The sequence below is a fragment of the Ranitomeya variabilis genome, chromosome 2 (assembly GCF_051348905.1).
Source record: "Ranitomeya variabilis isolate aRanVar5 chromosome 2, aRanVar5.hap1, whole genome shotgun sequence".
Classification (NCBI taxonomy): Eukaryota; Metazoa; Chordata; class Amphibia; order Anura; family Dendrobatidae; genus Ranitomeya; species Ranitomeya variabilis.
Genome location: NC_135233.1, coordinates 40,423,483 through 40,443,321, shown reverse-complemented (window position 1 = coordinate 40,443,321; position 19,839 = coordinate 40,423,483).

The window sequence follows — 19,839 nt, the reverse complement described above, 5'->3', positions numbered from 1 at the left end:
ACTCCGGCAAAGGAATTCTCGGTTCAGATACCGGAGCATGTACCACAAAATCTTGTAAATTTTGTACTTTCGTGATGAGATTATTCAAACCCGCATTTACACTCTGGAGATCCATTATTGTCAGGTGCACACAGAGCATACAGAGATTAGGAGGAGAGAGAGAAAAAAGACTGCAGCAAGGCAGACTGGAGGAAAAAAAAAAAAAAAAAAAATTCCAGCAGACTTCTTATAACTCTCCTTTCTCAACCTGGGTCTTTAACACTTTATGGGCCGGTCAAACTATCATGATCTCTGCAGGCAGAGATCATAGCAAGCCTATAGAGGGACAAGCTCTCGGAAGATGGAACTATACTGACCATGAACTAAGCCTGCCGCGCAACTAGAAATAGCCAGGTAGCATTTCCTATTTATCGCTAGATGCCCAGCTCTGGCCTAAGACCTAAATAGCTAGCAGAGGGAAATATAAGACCTGGCTCACCTCTAGAGAAATATTCCAAAGAAGACAGTAGCCCCCCACATATAATGACGGTGAGTTCAGATGAAACAACAAACGCAGCAGGAAAATAGTCTTAGCAAATTTGAGGTCCGCTTACTAGATAGCAGAAGACAGATAGTATACTTTCATGGTCAGCAGAAAAACACTAACAAAACACCATCCAGAGATTACCTTAAACTCTGGCATTAACTCATAACGCCAGAGTAGCAATCCCTGATCAACGAGAGCTTTCCAGACACAGTAACAAAACTTCAGCTGTGAACTGGAACAAATAGGCAAAACAAAACATGGACAAAAGTCCAACTTATCTAGTAGTTGTCTAGAAGCAGGAACAAGCACTGAGAGGCATCAGATAACATTGTTGACCGGCAAGAAACCACCAGAGAAATGAGCTTAAATAGCGACACCCACTACTGATGGAACCAGGTGAAACAGGAAAGAGGATGACAAGTCCAATTCCACAAGCGGCCACCGGGGGAGCCCAGAATCCAAATTCACAACAGTTCTGTCCTGGGCCCTGTATTGTTCAATATCTTTATCAATGATTTAGATGAAGGAATTGAGGGTAAACTGATTAAATTTGCTGATGACACAAAGCTAGGAGGAATAGCTAATACTAGAGAAGAGAGAGAGAGGATTCAAAAAGATATAAATAAACAGGAGCAGTGGGCAGCAACTAACAGAATGGTTTTTAACAGGGAAAAATGCAAAGTACTACATCTGGGCAATAAAAATGAAAAAGCATAAACAGAATGCGAGGAATAGGGCTAAGCAACAGCACATGTGAAAATGACTTGGGTATACTAATAGATCACAGACTGAACATCAGTCAACAGTGTGATGCAGCAGCAAAAAAGGCAAACACAATTCAGGGATGTATTAACAGAAGCATACAGTCTAGATCACGCAAAGTCATTATTGCCCTCTACTCTTCTTTGGTCAGACCTCATCTGGAATACTGTGTTCAGTTTTGGGTGTCAGATTTTAACCCCTTTCTGACATCGGAAGGGATAGTATGTCCGACGTCAGAAGCCCCGCTTTGAGGTGGCTCAAAGCTGCGACATGTCAGCTGTTGAAAACACGTGATCCGCCCGCACCTATTAACTAGTTAAATGCCGCTATCAAACTCTGACAGCGGCATTTAACGCGCCCTTCTGGCCATCGGGCCTGAAATACGTGCACCGATGACCCCCGTCACATGATCGGGGGTCAGCGGTGTGTTGGCATTTCAACCAGAGGTCTCATTGAGGTCTATGGTTGTTGATGCCGGATTGCTATGAGTGCCACCCTGTGGTCGGGGCGATCTGATCATCGCTTCTATGTAGCAGAGCTTCCCATGGAGACTATTGAAGCATGGCAAAAGTAAAAAAAAAATGTGATTAAAAATATGAAAAAAAAAAAGTTTAAATCACCCCACTTTCGCCCCATTCAAAATAAAACGATAAAAATAAAATGAAACATAGACATATTTGGTATCGCTGCGTTCAGAATTGCCCAATCTATCAATAAAAAAAAGTATAAACCTGATTGCTAAACGGTGTAGTGAGAAAAAAAATCAAAACTCCAGAATTAGGTTTTATTGGTTGCCGCGATATTGCATTAAAATGCAATAACGGGCGATCAAAAGATCGTATCTGCACCAAAATGGTATCAATAAAAACGACAGCTTGGCACGCAAAATATAAGCCCTCACCCAACCTGAGATCACAAAAAATTGAGAAGCTACGGGTCTCAGAACATTGTGCAATTTTTTTAAACATTTTTTTAGCAAACTTTGGAGTTTTTTTTTTCACCACTTAGATAAAAAAGAACATATACATGTTTTTTTCGTCTATGAACTCATAATGACCTGGAGAATCATAATGGCAGGTCAGTTTTAGCATTTAGTAAACCTAACAAAAAAGCCAATCAAAAAACAAGTGTGGGATTGCACTTTTTTTGCAATTTCACCGCACTTGGAATTTTTTTCCCGATTTTGAGTACACGACATGCTAAAACCAATGGTGTTGCTCAAAAGTACAACTCGTCCCGCAAAAAATAAGCCCTCGCATGGCCATATTGACGGAAAAATAAAAAAGTTATGGCTCTGGGAACGAAAAACGAAAACGCAAAAAATGAAAAAATCTCCGGTCATGCAGGGGTTGAAAAAAAGACATCAACAAACTGGAGCAAGTTCAGAGAAGAGCGACCAGAATGGTGACCTTTCTGCAAACCATGTCCTATGAGGAACGGTTACAGGATTTGAGAATGTTTAGCTTGCAAAAAAGACTTAATAGCTGTCTACAAATATCTCAAGGGCTGACACAGTGTAGAGGGATCATCTTTATTCTCATTTGAACAAGGAAAGACTAGAAGCAATGGGATGAAACTGAATGGGAGGAGACACATTAGATAATAGAAAAAACTTTTTGACAGTGAGGGTGATCAATGAGTGGAACAGGCTGCCACGAGAGGTGGTGAGTTCTCCTTCAATGGAAGTCTTCAAACAGAGGCTGGACAGACATCTGTCTGAGATGCTTTAGTGAATCCTGCATTGAGCAGGGGCGGTTGGACACGATGACCCTGGAGGTCCCTTCCAACTCTACCATTCTATGATTTAGCCTTGTCTAGTCATCATTTTATTGCCATTTTCACATTAAAAACTTCAACTGAATTCAACTCCGTTAGAACCTAGAATATATTCCAGCACTTCCTGTCTTAGCAGTGAACACTGCAGACTCCCAGACAGCGCGCTGCCACACAGATCTCCTCTATCCAGATGACTGATGAAGGTCAGGTATTGACCAAAACGTCTCATTTATTTCTGGAATTTCTTCACTCAATAAATGAGTTCTTGAACACACCTATACGAGTGCCAAGTATTTCTACATCATAACCTAGAATAAAAGTAAAAAAACGTGTTCCGGCTCATTTCTTCACTCCAATCTTGGAATCTTTAGCAGACGGAAAGTTAAACGGCCACAATAAACTTTGTATAAATCAACAGAACAATGGGAATATAAGAAGCTTTGTAATACAGAATATCTTATCAGAGAAAGCTAGGTCTTTCATCACTTATGAGTCACTTCTAAAGTCATCGTTCACTAAAAAAAAAAAAATCTAAAATCTGATTTACTTACAGAAGCACTCCCATCCAAGTTTTTCTCCTCGCCTAAAAACTAACTAGCTGAAGCTTTCCAAGCCCCATATAGAAACAGGAAGTCCCTGCATGAGTCATCATTAGAACTACAATTATACACCACTGCACAGTCTCCAGGGTAGAGATGGGCTGTCAGGGACTTTGCAGTGATGTAGAATTGTAATTCTAATGAGGAGTGAGAGAGAGGCAGAGACAGACTCTCAACCACATGCTACCTCCATGCCACTTTAACCCCATGGTACTCCAACTTTTACATAGGAGCAGGAGAGCGACCGTAGAGTCAGCTATCATAGAGTAAGTGGGCACAAATATCTAAAAATGGCTGGCAAATTCAAGGACCCTCTCTAAACGCTCTTATAAAGGGGTGTAAACATTTAATTTGCTGTTAGACATAGAAAATAATAAAAGTTGGGCTATTATTCACCACCCCCAGATCTAGCATGGCCTCTCTCACGTTGTCCTGGCCCTTTGTTGACAAGCTACAGCAATAGAATAAAGTCATAGCTACAACACAGGTGACCGCTGCAGCCAATCACTGGGTTCAGCAGCTTGTGCTGTCTTTATGGGCATCTTTTTTTTTTTTTTTTTTTAAAGCCTCCAGGAAGAAAATGTAATAAGGACATTATTGCATTCAAGAAAATAATTAAATATTGTGCTTTTGCTTAGGTCTTAGAAAATGTAGGGAAGTGTAATATGGATATAGATACTATAAATGGCCCCCAAGGGTCGTACACCCTGTACCAGGCCCTTGACTTCTGGCCAGGCCATGCCTGATCTGCGGCAGCTGCCGTCCTGCAGGTTTCTGCTGTGGGATGGAATTGTGTCTGGCAGATAACAATATGTAACATGTAAACTAATACATTGTATGCAAACTAAATAATATATAGCCAGCGGGTAGCGTTCAATGTCCGGAATACTTAGTTACTATTAGCTCCTATGTGACATTAATAAATGCAGACGTAATTCCTTTTGACAGCTGGGTTTCCTGTTCTAGGACAATAATGTATAATCCAGATACCTGGAATAAAAATATTAGTTATAACTCATATTTAAAGCTTCCAACAAGAAAGAAAGTCCCCTACACGGGTCCTCATATGTTTACACTTATCTTGGAATCCATTAGAACTATACACTATAATGTATCATTCATTTAGAAAGGAAACATTTCAGAATCCACCCTTAACAGCTAGATGACGATCTTTGATGATGATGATGATGACAGTGATGCATTTTTTGCTTTTTCAGCCCTTGCAAACAATGGAAAATTCATATTTTCTGATCATAATGTATCATTGGGAGTCATCAGGAAAACCCTGGTGCAAATTCCCTGTTGGAGTGCACGGATCTCATAGAAAGGGTTCACCCCTCTACTAGTCAGAGCAGTGAGGGTAATTGCAGATTAAGCCTGCTCATTTATTAAAAAGGTATCAGTCAAATGAGGTTATCAACTAACTACTGGAGAGGTCTGTGTGGGACGCATTAATTGTCATAATTTGTCCCATGGTTTCCCCTGGCTGCAGGAGTACGAGGCGCAGCAACAAAGTTTATGGCACAAGAAAAGACAGCTCCTAGAAGTAGAAAACTCTATTAATAAACCACAAAAGTTTTAAGATTCTGTTCAGTGAAATGATGAAACAAATGTGGAACTTTTGGTTCACCTGTATGTCTAGAGGAGGAAGAATGAAGCATACTCTGATATGTGTGCAAATGAAAAGCACCGCCATGCTTACAGTGAAGCATGGTGATGGTTCAGTGATATGTACAGTCAAGCATGTACATGGTTCAGTGATACCTACAATGAAGCATGGCAGTGATTCAGTGATACGTACAGTCAAGCATGGCGATAGTTCAATGATGTGTACAGTGAAGCATGGAGATAATTCGGGTGATACGTAGTCAAGCATGGTGGTGGTTCACCGATACATACAGTGAAGCGCAGGGGTGTATTAATGGTAGCCAGGGCCCCGGGCTGTTCAGACACTGTGGGCCCCCCCGGTCATGTGATGTGGTCATGTGACGGGGTCATCATATACCTGAACCAGATTATTCCAGAAAAATAGTTGCTGTGTGAAACTATAACCTGTCAAACATCCATTGATCTAGTCAATTTACCCTTCAGTTAGGAAGAAAAAAACCCACAATACTAATATCACCATAAGTGCCAGTATTCACATGAGATCCGTACTTCGTATGCAGTGTCTGTGTACAGATAATACAGAGATCACTGGTGACATTATACACAGGACCTCTGTATATAGTATACAGTGTATAGTGTCAGTGTATAGGTAACACTGACTCACCAGTGACGTCTCTAGGTGAAGTCCTTCATCTTTCATCCAGCACAGACCACCATCACTTCATCCAGCCAGGACTTGTCTCTACGGGAAATAACAGTTATCTCGAGCTCCGCTTGCAGAACACATTACTTAATTTTTCACAACTTCTACATTACACCACATGAAGAAAAAGAGGCGACATAGTGTCACACTGCACAGTAACAGGACGCCCCCCCATTTAAAACAGTGTCCTCAAAAAATAAAATAAATACATCACTGCAGTAATAATATCCCTTAATTAGCCCATATGGTAATAATAATATCCTTCATCCTGGCCCCGTGTATCTCATTCCTGGCTCCAGCCATATGTTCTCCCATCCTGCCCTCATGAGTATCCATCCTGCCCCATATGATCTCCCCATCCTGCCCCATCAGTCTCCATCGTATCCATCCTGCCCCATGATGCTGCATGATCTGTCTCCAATCCTGCCCCATGTCTTTCATTCTGCCCCGTGTCTCCAATCATGCCCCGTATCTACATTCTGCCCATGTCTCCAATCCTGCCTCATCTGTCTCCAGTCCTGCCCCCAGTGTGTCCAGCATCTCTGCCCCCAATGTCCAGCATCTCTGCCCCCAGTGTCCAGCATCTCTGCCCCCAGTGTCCAGCATCTCTGCCCCCAGAGTCCAGCATCTCTGCCCCCAGTGTCCAGCATCTCTGCCCCCAATGTGTCCAGCATCCTGCCCCCAGTGTGTCCAGCATCCTGCCCCAGTGTGTCCAGCATCCTGCCCCAGTGTGTCCAGCGTCTCTGCCCCAGTGTGTCCAGCGTCTCTGCCCCAGTGTGTCCAGCATCCTGCCCCCAGTGTGTCCAGCATCTCTGCCCCCAATGTCCAGCATCTCTGCCCCCAGTGTGTCAGCATCCTGCCCCCAGTGTGTCCAGCATCCTGCCCCAGTATGTCCAGCATATTGCCCACAGTGTGTCCAGCATATTGCCCACAGTGTGTCCAGCATATTGCCCACAGTGTGTCCAGCATATTGCCCCCAGTGTGTCCAGCATATTGCCCCCAGTGTGTCCAGCATCTCTGCCCCCAGTGTGTCCAGCATATTGCCCCCAGTGTGTCCAGCATCCTGCCCCCGTATATCCAGCATACTGCCCACAGTGTGTCCAGCATATTGCCCACAGTGTGTCCAACATATTGCCCACAGTGTGTCCAGCATATTGCCCCAGTATGTCCAGCATCTCTGCCCCCAGTGTCCAGCATCTCTGCCCCCAGAGTCCAGCATCTCTGCCCCCAGTGTCCAGCATCTCTGCCCCCAATGTGTCCAGCATCCTGCCCCCAGTGTGTCCAGCATCCTGCCCCAGTGTGTCCAGCATCCTGCCCCAGTGTGTCCAGCATCTCTGCCCCAGTGTGTCCAGCATCCTGCCCCCAGTGTGTCCAGCATCCTGCCCCAGTGTGTCCAGCATCTCTGCCCCCAATGTCCAGCATCTCTGCCCCCAGTGTGTCCAGCATCCTGCCCCCAGTGTGTCCAGCATCCTGCCCCAGTATGTCCAGCATATTGCCCACAGTGTGTCCAGCATATTGCCCACAGTGTGTCCAGCATATTGCCCCCAGTGTGTCCAGCATATTGCCCCCAGTGTGTCCAGCATATTGCCCCCAGTATGTCCAGCATCTCTGCCCCGAGTATGTCCAGCATATTGCCCCCAGTGTGTCCAGCATATTGCCCCCGTATATCCAGCATACTTCCCACAGTGTGTCCAGCATATTGCCCACAGTGTGTCCAACATATTGCCCACAGTGTGTCCAACATATTGCCCACAGTGTGTCCAGCATATTGCCCCAGTATGTCCAGCATATTGCCCCCAGTGTGTCCAGCATATTGCCCCCAGTGTGTCCAGCATATTGCCCCCAGTGTGTCCAGCATATTGCCCCCAGTGTGTCCAGCATATTGCCCCCAGTGTGTCCAGCATCTCTGCCCCCAGTGTGTCCAGCATATTGCCCCCAGTGTGTCCAGCATATTGTCCCCAATGTGTCCAGCATATTGCCCCCAGTGTGTCCAGCATCTCTGCCCCAGTGTGTCCAGCATATTGCCTGTTGTGAACTCTGTTTCCGGGCTCCCTCCTGTGGTCATGAGTGGTACTGTGTGAGTTCTCTCTTTGGGCTCCTCCTGGTGGCTCTTTTTGTCATTTTGCAGGTTTCTGGCAGGATCAGCTGTCTCGTCATCTGCTAGTTAGGTTTCCTATTTAATCCACCTGGTCCTTCATTCCTTGCCTGTTGCCGTTGTATTCAGTGCTATTCTGATTGCTCCTGTCTACATCCGTTATCAGTCTCTCCAAGAGAAGCTAAGTTCTGTTTGCTTATTTTTGCTCATCTGTGTTCAAGATGTTTCCTAGTATATGATGAGTTTTTGTCCAGCTTGCTAATATGTGATTTCCCTGCTTGCTGGTGCTCTGGGGTGCTGAGTTGCTCCCCCCACATCGTTAGTTTGTGTGGGGGTTCTCGCATTCTCTGCGTGGATATTTTTGCATAGGGTTTTTTACTGACCGCACAGATCCCTTGCTATTTTCTGCTATCTAGCATTAGCGGGCCTCATTTGCTTAACCTGTTTCATCTCTGCGTTTGTCTTTTCCTCTTAACTCACCGTTATTATTTGTGGGGGGCATCTATATCTCTGGGGGATTTCTCTGAGGCAAGTGAGGTCTTTACTTTCTCTTTAGGGGTAGTCAGTTTCTCAGGCCGTGAAGAGACGTCTAGGATTTCAGGAAACGTTCCACGGCTGCCTATAGTGTGTGCGGTTAGGATCAGGTTTGCGGTTAGTCCAGTTACCACATCCCCAGAGCTCGTCCTATTATTTTCTACTTAGCTGGTTAGATTTGTGATCCTAAGCCACTAGGATCATAACAATTGCCCCCAGTGTGTCCAGCATATTGTCCCCAGTGTGTCCAGCATATTGCCCCCAGTGTGTCCAGCATCTCTGCCCCAGTGTGTCCAGCATATTGCCCCCAGTGTGTCCAGCAACTCTGCCCCCAGTGTGTCCAGCATTCTGGCCCGGGCCCCCCGGATTGCCGTTAGCAATTACAAAAAAAACAAAACCGAGTTCTCCTCACCTGTCCACGCTCCTTCAGCGATGCTCCCTTCAGCAGCGCACACTCGCCAGTGACTGACAATGACATCAGACGCCGGCGACGTGCGCGCTGTGGCTGACTTCAGCTGCGAGCCTCCAATTGGCTGGCGGCTGTTAACTATTGACGTGCGGGCGTGCGCCCGCACGTCAATAGCGTTAAACTGCTGCAGCGCCGGTAGGGGCCCAGTGAGCAGATGAGACGTAATGCCCTGATGGCGGCGGTCAATCTGAGCGGTTGCCCAGGGCCCCCCACACACCACTGGGCCCTGGGCTACCGCCCAGATTGACCTCATTATAATCCGCCACTGGTGAAGCATGGTGGTGGTTTGGTGATGCCTACAGTGAAGTGTGGCTTTGATTTGAGGACGTCTACAGTGATGCATGGCGGTGGTTTGGTGATGTCTATGAAGCATGGCAGCGGCTCATTGATGCCTACCGTGAAGCACTGTAGTGGTTCAGTGATGCCCACAGTGAAGCATGACAGTGGCTTAGTGTTGCCTACAGTAAAGCATAGCAGTGGCTCGATAATACTTATACTAAAGCATGGTAGTGACTCAGGGATGCCTACAGTGACACATAGCAGTGGCTCGGTGATGCTCTGGAGCAGCTTTTGTTTTCTCTAGCACTGGAAACCTGCAGAATGTAAGAGGGTAAGATGGATTAAATCAAGAATCAGGATGTCCTAGAAGAAAATGCCATGTCTACTGTGAGGAAGATGAAGCTTGGAGGTCATTGGACCTTCCAACAGGACAATGATCTAAAGCAAACTTCAAAGTTCACAAAAACTTGGTTTCAGAGGAACATCCTGGAAGATTCTGGAATGATTGTCACTTTTGCCTGACTTGAGACCCATGGAGAATCCTTGGTGGGATATGAAGAAGGTGGCTGCACCAAACAAAACAAAAATATGAATGAACTCTAGGCCATTGCCCATAAGGAATGGGCTAAGATTCCTCAGGAATGCTGCCAGAAGCTGGTGTCTGGCAATTAATCACATCGGCAGCAGGTCATAACAGCCAGAGGTGTAGCAGGTCATAACAGCCAGAGGTGTAGCAGGTTATAACAGCCAGAGGTGTAGCAGGTCATAACAGCCAGAGGTGTAGCAGGTCATAACAGCCAGAGGAGCTCTACTAAGTACTAAAATCGCTGGTCATGGAGGGGTGCATAATTCTGAGACTGCAGGAGTCAGTAAGAGTGATATTTTCTGTTGAATCGTAATGGGGATTGTACGTCTACTTGCAGACTTTAGGTTTAGTGATGAAAATGCTCTATATTAATGGCAATCTACCAGCACTCAGTGTGATGACCTTTTCTATCATTTGAACTGTGGAATTTGTAATATTAAATCCATCCTGTAAATAATTCAGACATCTGCTTCTTATAACGCTCCTAATCACCGCTTTCCATCTCCTCGACCTGACCGGCGGATTCCTTTGTAGTGTACCAGCGGACTAATTTAGAAAATATAAAACGGAGGATAAATCTTTATCTCCTAAAATAAAACGTAACAAGATCTATCGAAACTGTTCTGTTCCAATTTGCGTAAAACACAAAACCCCTTTTTAAATGTTGATATCATTCAGTAATAAAGATGTAGAATTGTGATATGGGATAGAATATCTGGAATGAAAAGTTAAACTACTGTGCATTTTACGACAAGGAGTTGTACAGGGTAAAAAAAAATAAAAATAGGTGGGGTTTACTTTTTTAGAAACAGCGCCACTGCTGTCCGTAGGCTGGGTCGGGTACTGCACATATTTGCCTGAAATTGAATGAGATGCAATTACAGGCGCAGGCATAAAAAAGAGTTGTTTCTGGGGGAAGTGGGAATAAACTTTTTTAAAATTTCTTTAAGAATTAGAAAAAAAAAACAAAACCTTTTTTTTCTATGTCCAATCAATATCCAGTCTTGGTAATAAAAAATAATTCTGATATGTATCCTGGATAATCCTAGATTAGTCTATCACCCCCCAAACAATATGCCTTTTTATACTGACTATACAATGGTATTGGGGTCTTCACACCTATAAAAATCCCACCTGTTAAAATAACATTTAATCCATATCCAAAAAAAGGGGCTTAGGTGCACCCCCTTTGTGGCCATTAACGGGGTGCACCGTTACACCCCTGTAATTTATGTCTTGGGGGCTACCCTCGCTTGTGATGGACAGCGCTAACTCCTAGAGTGACCACCACCTGCCTTGTGTGCGCTGTAGGAGTGAGCGCCAATCATCACACGCTATTGCATCCCCCAAAATTAAAATTGATGGGGCGTAGTGGCTAAGCCATTGGTGCACCGAATGGAACACGTACCCCTTATTTACCCGGGCAAAGGATAAAAAAAACATCCATACAAGTCTATGGGTCCGTGAAAGGAGCTTCTGTATGATGTCGTGGGGAGAACTGTGTGATGTAAGGGGAGGATAATCACAAAATGAAAAAAATAGAATAAAAAGATTCCTACTTAGATATGATGTTTTCTGATTACACATTCCCTTTAAATATTATGGTCTTGAAGAGGGTACATGGAAGATAGCCAGGGGAGATGCTGTATCTCTGCCATTTTTTTTATTATTTGTTTTACAAAAGCCCTCAGAATCCAGCCAACAAATACTTTTCTTACAAACACAGGGATGAAGTGTGATCCCGGGAAAATATCTCTGAGCTGGAGAAAGAGGAACATTCACAAACCTGCAATTAATAATATATATTAGGGCGAATTAAATGTCTCTCGTATCGGTGTCTTATATTCACCCTATGTCTCTTTTCATATATCAATTTCACATATAACTAACTGTATCTAATATCTATGTAATTATGGTCTCTCTCTGTCAAGTGGCGTAACTAGAGTTCGGAGGGCCACAGTGCAAGATTTGGACCGAGCCCCCCCCTCCGCATTAGCATTCTAAATCCTATAAGGACATACAAGTTGTACCTCCTCCCCCATTATGTAGTAATGTCCTCCAACTCGGGCTCCTTCCTAGTATCTATGCCCCTCATCCTGGGCCCATCTTAGCATGTATGTCCTCCATCCTGGTATATATATATATATATATATCTCCTTTATCCTGGTATATATATCCACCATCCTGGTATGCATGTTCTCCAACTTGGTATGTATATCCTCCATCCTGGTGTGTATGTTCTCCATCCTGGTATATATGCCCCCCATCTTGGTATATGTCCCCCATCCTGGTGTGTATGTTCTCCATCCTGGTATATATGCCCCCCATCTTGGTATATGTCCCCCATCCTGGTGTGTATGTTCTCCATCCTGGTATATATGCCCCCCATCTTGGTATATGTCCCCCATCTTGGTATATATGTTCTCCATCCTGGTATATATGTCCCCATCCTGGTATATATGCCCCGCATCTTGGTATATATGTCCCCATCCTGGTATGTATGTTCTTAATCCTGGTATGTATGTTCCTTATCCTGGTATATATGTTCTTCATCCTGGTATGCTCCTCATCCTGGTATATATGCCCCCCATCCTGGTATATATGTCCCCCATCCTGGTATGCTCCTCATCCTGGTATATATGCCCCCCATCCTGGTATGTATGTTCCTCATCCTGGTATATATGCCCCTCATCCTGGTATATGTGTCCCCCATCCTGGTATGCTCCTCATCCTGGTATATATGTTCCTCATCCTGGTATATATGTCCCCATCCTGGTATATATGTCTCCCACCCTGGTATATATGTCTCCCACCCTGGTATATATGTCCCCCATCCTGGTATGTATGTTCCTCATCCTGGTATATATGTCCCCCATCCTGGTATGCTCCTCATCCTGGTATATATGCCCCTCATCCTGGTATATATGCCCCTCATCCTGGTATATATGCCCCTCATCCTGGTATATATGCCCCCCATCCTGGTATATATGTCTCCCACCCTGGTATGTATGTTCCTCATCCTGGTATATATGCCCCTCATCCTGGTATATATGCCCCCCATCCTGGTATATATGTCCCCATCCTGGTATATATGTCCCCCATCCTGGTATATATGTCTCCCACCCTGGTATATATGCCCCTCATCCTGGTATATATGTCCCCATCCTGGTATATATCTCCCCCATCCTGGTATATATCTCCTCCATCCTGGTATATATGTCCCCATCCTGGTATATATGTCTCCCACCCTGGTATATATGTCTCCCACCCTGGTATATATGCCCCTCATCCTGGTATATATGTCCCCATCCTGGTATATATCTCCCCCATCCTGGTATATATCTCCTCCATCCTGGTATATATGTCTCCATCCTGGTATATATGCCCCTCATCCGGGTATATGTCCCCCATTCTGCCACTGTTTTTTTAATACATAGAAAACAAATGATGCTACTCACCTTCCCCCCGTACAGAGTCCTCTTCTGAAGCCGACAGCTGACTGCAGCATGCAAGCGACGGGAACGCATGACGTCACTGCCATGTGCCCCCAGTCGCATGCACGCCAACATCAGCTGCTGGCCTCTGATTGGCCATCAGAGTGTATTGTAGGACTGTGCTGCAATACACTTCAGCTGAACGTTCATCTGTGGACGCACATCCAGTTAAAGTTTGCGCTGACGTCTGCGGGTCCCTCACCCGCACATGCCCGGTCATGACCTCTGTGACAGCGATATTTACGCCTCTGTATTTATTCATCTATGCCATATCTACGTATTTATTCCATACCCATCTATTTACTATAGAACTGCTACTAGATATTTTTGGACATACTAGTTACCTACTTGCCATCATCTATATTGGTAAAAGAAGGATGCCTAAGCCCACCCTGGGAATTGTGGTGCCTGATTTTGGGTGGCACCAACGTACCTGCACCCCTTTTTGAATCAAACATGACTGGATTGTTTTTTTAAAATTCGGAACAGTCCTGGAACTGTTGGCGTTTATGTAGTCGCATACTCAGTGCAAAGAAATAAAGATTCTCAAACCCAATGCCATCTCAGTACAAGGCAGCATAGTGCAGACAGCGCAGTTTTTAATATATATATATTTTTAGTAGTGTGACCTATTTTAAAGACAAACGACTGCTCATATTATATCGGAACTAGAGGAATTTGCGGCTTTAATGCTTTTCACACATTTCATCATTGCACTTGGTCACCGCGCTGAGGATTATTAATGTGAGGACTGAATTGCTGCACTTGTCTCAAGAGGTCTGTGAGTATTTTATGGTCATAACTGTAAAAGGCAGAGGGGGAAATTATTACAACTAGCACATAGGAAAAGGGGAACAGTGGCCCAATACTAATAATGGTGTATAGTCCCACCAGGACTTGCAGCAAACAAATGGTTAAAGACAGAGTCGTATGCTATCTGCAGACACATGGTTCTTGGCATAGAGGAAGGCAGCAGTAAATAGGCAAACAGAATATTTGCTTTGTAGAAAAGATACACACCGTTGCAGCAGAGTTTGCAGTGTGAACAACATCAGAGAAGAGTTTGTTATCCTTACAGCAGCAAAAAAGGATTAATCAGCAGGTCTGAGTCAAGAAGTAATTGCAGATAGTAGAGAAACAAACAGGAGTTTACAAAGAAATTATTGACATCTGACGGTAAGGCAACTCTAATAAAGATCATGGTAACTGAACACAAAGCTTACTGAACAGTCAGACATAAACAGATGTCTTAAAAAAAGCCGAAAGCGATGATGTCACAGGGGTTTTCTTGACAATTTGAGAAACCAGGCATGGCCCACAATAAAGGGCTGCAGTCATAGAGGAACGGAGCATTGGAAAACATATGAGTAACCACCTGCAACCCACAAAGTCATAATCTCATAATGACAACTACTTTTTTAAAATTTTTCTAAATCCATGGTGCCTACAGTGACACATGGTGGAGGCAGCGTCCTTATCTGGGGCTGCATGAGCACTGCTGGTGTCGGGGGGGGGGGGGCTATATTTCATTGATGGGATCATGAATTTACAGATGTATAATTATATATATAAGGGGCGCACCCCTGTATAGGTCATGAAAACGGTGCAAAAACCTGGTCTGTAATGAATAATAGAACCACAAGAGAGAAAAGACTGGACCAATAATGGTATGCACAGCCATAGAATTTACAAAAAATATATCAAACTTTAATTGCACCTCAAAAAAGACAAACACATAATAAAACCACTTAAAACAAGGCCTGAATACAGGACCAAATGACCATCACCCCTATATATAATGTATATGGAACAGCATAATTAACATATAAAGTGCTTGATCAAATAACAATAATGTACCAATATACAGTGTCTCCTATCCACAGTTACAATAACCCCAATAACAGAATGATAGACAGGCTTAATATTACAAATAAAAGAAAAGAACCAAAATAATAACACACATTAACCTGTAGTCATATGTATATGTTGATATAACCCCATATAATAGATATAGTAAACTGCAGTATTATCTTAGCATGCTCAATACCCCAACAATAATGGTACCAATAGTTCTCTCATGATATTGACTTGGGCTATTCGCCCAAAGTCCCAACCAAGTGTGAACCGAGCCTGCCCACAGTAATCTGTGGAATATGCTGCAAGGTAAAAAGCAATAGATTCACAAGCTCAAAGCAAAGCATGGGAAAGGAATTTCTAAAGAAAATTGCCAAAGGCAAAGCACCGGTGCTAAGGAACCATATACCATGGGTAGAGATGCTTAGAGAAGATAGGAGACCAGCCAAGGGGTGAGGTAAGAGTCCCCGCGTATCGCTGTAGGCACAGCTTCGTCAGGGGAAGTGAGGTCGTACATCCTGTCTGAGGTTATATACAAGTCAAGTCATATATATAGTGCATGAAGGAACGGCGCCAACATAATGAACAAGTTTACATAATAACATAATATATAGATAAAACATAAGACAAAACAATGTCATTTTATAAGGTGGAGAAAATCCATGAGGTATTTCATTAGAGATAATGATAGAAGGGGAGCACACGCAAAAATAGTAATCATACCAATGTGCCCATAGGTTCCTATGGTGTAAAAGGAACCACATGTATACCCAGTGTATGCCGGATCATAAGCATCATAACAAAGGAGGAACGGCGTAAATATATATGGAAAATAGGCAGAATACAATGCGTATGTACCGAGACAATTGCCCGGTCATAAACATCATATAAAAAAAAAAAAAAGGCTGAGGAGATAAGCGGCACACATGTGAGGGTGGGCTAAGGGTGGTACATTACATATGAACCAAGGCAAGAGAAAATCAGAGGCGCAGCAATAACCTATTATGAGGCAGCAAAGCTCCATAAGGAAGTTTATTATAGAAAATAGTAAAGGTGAAAAAACGCACAAATGATGGTTACACCAATATACTCATGAGCTCACGCAAAGCCATAACAAGAGGACCTGGAAAAACAAAAACACAGAATGGGAATAATTACACAGAGAGCCAAGGGACCACAGTAGGCCAATCCAGGTAGATGGTAGAACCCCTGGGATGCATTACAAGGAACAAAATATTCCGAGGTGTACATATTCATGATGTTCCATTGTCTGGATCCATATTCCTCCAAGGTCCAAGTAGGTCATGAGGGGAATACATGTGGACCCAAGCGCCTGGGATATTGCAGATATCCAGAGGACCTCAAGGTTATAGAACTCGACCAGTGTCCTTAGAACACACCACAAGATGCATAGTTTTCTAGATAGACAAAATGATAGTTCCATATGTGTCCGAAATCCCAGTCACACGCTGGAGACATACGAGCCCAAATATTAGAGTGTTGTAGATGTCAATTAAGGCCTCCAGAACATGCAGCCTAGGCCTTTAGGTGAATGGAAAATCTTCTGGGCATATCACAAGATTCAGGATGCTCAGGTGGAATATAATCGTAACAATCCAAGAACCAAGCCCATATGCCTCCAGGGTCACCAAGAGTGCGCAAGGCCGTCAACAAAAATGTTGCTAGTCTTTGTCGGGAACTCCACATTTTATCTCCAGACACAGGTAAAAGAGTCCTCAAGTACGTAATGAAATGCAAAGAGGCCCTAAGAGATGAAAACAGAAACATATGAAGTAAAAAATACGGATGGGGGTCATTAGAAAAGAGGCCAAGAGGAAGGCTATGTGAAGAAACGTATATACACACACACACATATATATATATATATATATATATATATATATATATATATATATATATATATATATATATATATATATAGGAGACACTGTATATTGGTACATTATTGTTATTTGATCAAGCACTTTATATGTTAATTATGCTGTTCCATATACATTATATATAGGGGTGATGGTCATTTGGTCCTGTATTCAGGCCTTGTTTTAAGTGGTTTTATTATGTGTTTGTCTTTTTTGAGGTGCAATTAAAGTTTGATATATTTTTTGTAAATTCTATGGGTGTGCATACCATTATTGGTCCAGTCTTTTCTCTCTTGTGAATTTACAGATGTACTGCTCTACATGGAAAGAGAAGATGCCGCCTTCACTCTGTGCCCTTGGTAAACGTGCACTTTTCCCAACATGGCAATAATCCAAACCACACATATAAGACAACTGCTGCATTTCTAAAGAAGAACAGGATGAAAGTGATTCAGTGGCCAAGAATCTCCTGATCTGAGCCCAACCGGACACCTATGGGGGATTCTGAGGAGACAAGATGTCTTCACTCTCCATCCATCATCTAAAAAAAAGTTCTATGAAACGGAGTATTATCATAATTTTGGAAAATGTTCTCGAGTCCAGAAAAATGTTGATTAAAATCTTACTTTTCAAAGGGGTGTACTCATTTATGCTGCGGTGTGTGTGTGTGCATATATACAGTATATATATATGCGCACGGACAATACTATAGTGGTCTTTTTTGGGGGGAATTACAAATTCAGCATCGGAGTTCACACATAATAACAAGAATAACCTTGGGTAATTAGCTAAACATTAATGCGAAGGTAATAAAAAAACATAATGGTGCATAAATAAATAAGAGGATATGTGAATTGTCCTTTGCTACATTTGATCACGGCATTTAATCAAATTTTAATGAGTTTTGTCCATGACCCACAATGTTTTTCTGTGCAGCCTGCAGCGACTATGCCTGTCCGGTGCCTCTTCTTAATGCTTATTTTAAAGGGAAGCTGTCACCCCCAAAATGGAAGGTGAGCTAAGCCCACCGGCATCAGGGGCTTATCTACAGCATTCTGTAATGCATTCTGTAATGCTGTAGATAAGCCCCCGATGTATCCTGAAAGATGAGAAAGAGAGGTTAGATTATACTCACCGAGGGGTCGTCCCGGTCCGGTTCTGGTACGATTGGCGTCGCGGTCCGGGGCCTCCCATCTTCATACGATGAGGCCCCGGACCGCGACGCCCATTGGATCGGACCGCCCGCCCAGGTGAGTATAATCTAACGTCTTTTTCAAGTTACATCGGGGGCTTATCTACAGCATTACAGAATGCTGTAGATAAGCCTCTGATGCCGGAGGGCTTAGCTCACTTTCGATTTTGGGGGTGACAGGTTCCCTTTAATGAATGAAGTATCGCCTGTGTGCACAAAATCCCATCTTCTAACTAGAGGCCTCTCGGGAGATCACATTAGTGGCATTGAGATCCCCCTCATCGATCGCATTGAGATCCCCCTCATCGATCGCATTGAGATCCCCCTCATCGATCATTACAATCATAGGGCGATGGGGGCTATAGATAATAGATATCTCATCTCACTTACCTAAGAGGTTCACCCCTACGTATTTCATTATACTTGTTACCCTAAAAAATATATTCTAGGAAAGAATCAAGAAACATTAATCATGAAGGATGAGTGGGTGAAGGCTTAAAGAGAATCTGTCAGTAGGATTAACCCTCCTAAGCTATCTACATGGGCATGTAGGTCGTTGAAAGATGGATAAAATGGTACCTTGATATCTACGATTCAAGGTGTCTTTCCAGAGAAATCTGAGTTTTTTTAATATGTAAATGAGTTGATAAGATCAGAGATCTATGTCCGGCCCATAGATCTTAACAGCTGATTTACATAGTACGAAAATGTGGATTTTTCTGGAATTAAACATCGTATCTCAGATATAATTTTGTTCACATTCCTGTGATCTACATGCCCATACCGACGGCTTAGGAGGGTTGCGCCTACTAGAAACACCCCCTTAAGATATTATGACTACTTTATTGTGCTATATTGCTGCATTCTGCCATTGTTCATGGTATTATTATGCTCTGCAAGAGTATGATTAATTCACTTGTGTTGGGTAAGTGAGGGTCTAGTGTAGATGTAGGGCACAGAAGTGATCACAGTTGACCAGCTCCGTAGATGGGAGGACTTTTAGCGAATAAAAAGGAAGGATTCCTGATGAGTCACTGAGTGATTCGGGAGGAGGAGTGAGTTGCATTGTCATGGTGTTTGTGCAAGGAAGATATATTTTGGGGTAGAAAGCCCTGTACTGGATAAATAGGCAGCCTACATTCTAATACGGCCAGAATATTCTGGATCCTGGGAAAAGGAGCAGACAGTGGGTAAGGCCGGGAGCCATGGAGCTATAGCTGTAGGAGATGGACCCCCACACTCCTCCCTGCAGCAAATATTAAGTGATGACATGTCCTAGCTATATGCCTGCACTTTAAAGGAACCTCTCAGGATGATCTTAGAGAAGCGCTACCATCAAACATTTTAACCTCTTTAATATATTGCAGACATCATATTATATAGCTCTGTGTACTTAACAATTGCTCATTTTGCCTTTCTACCCAGCCACTTCTTCTCTTTTCTCTGTACAAACTGGAAGTCTCTTGTCCCTGCATTTATCAT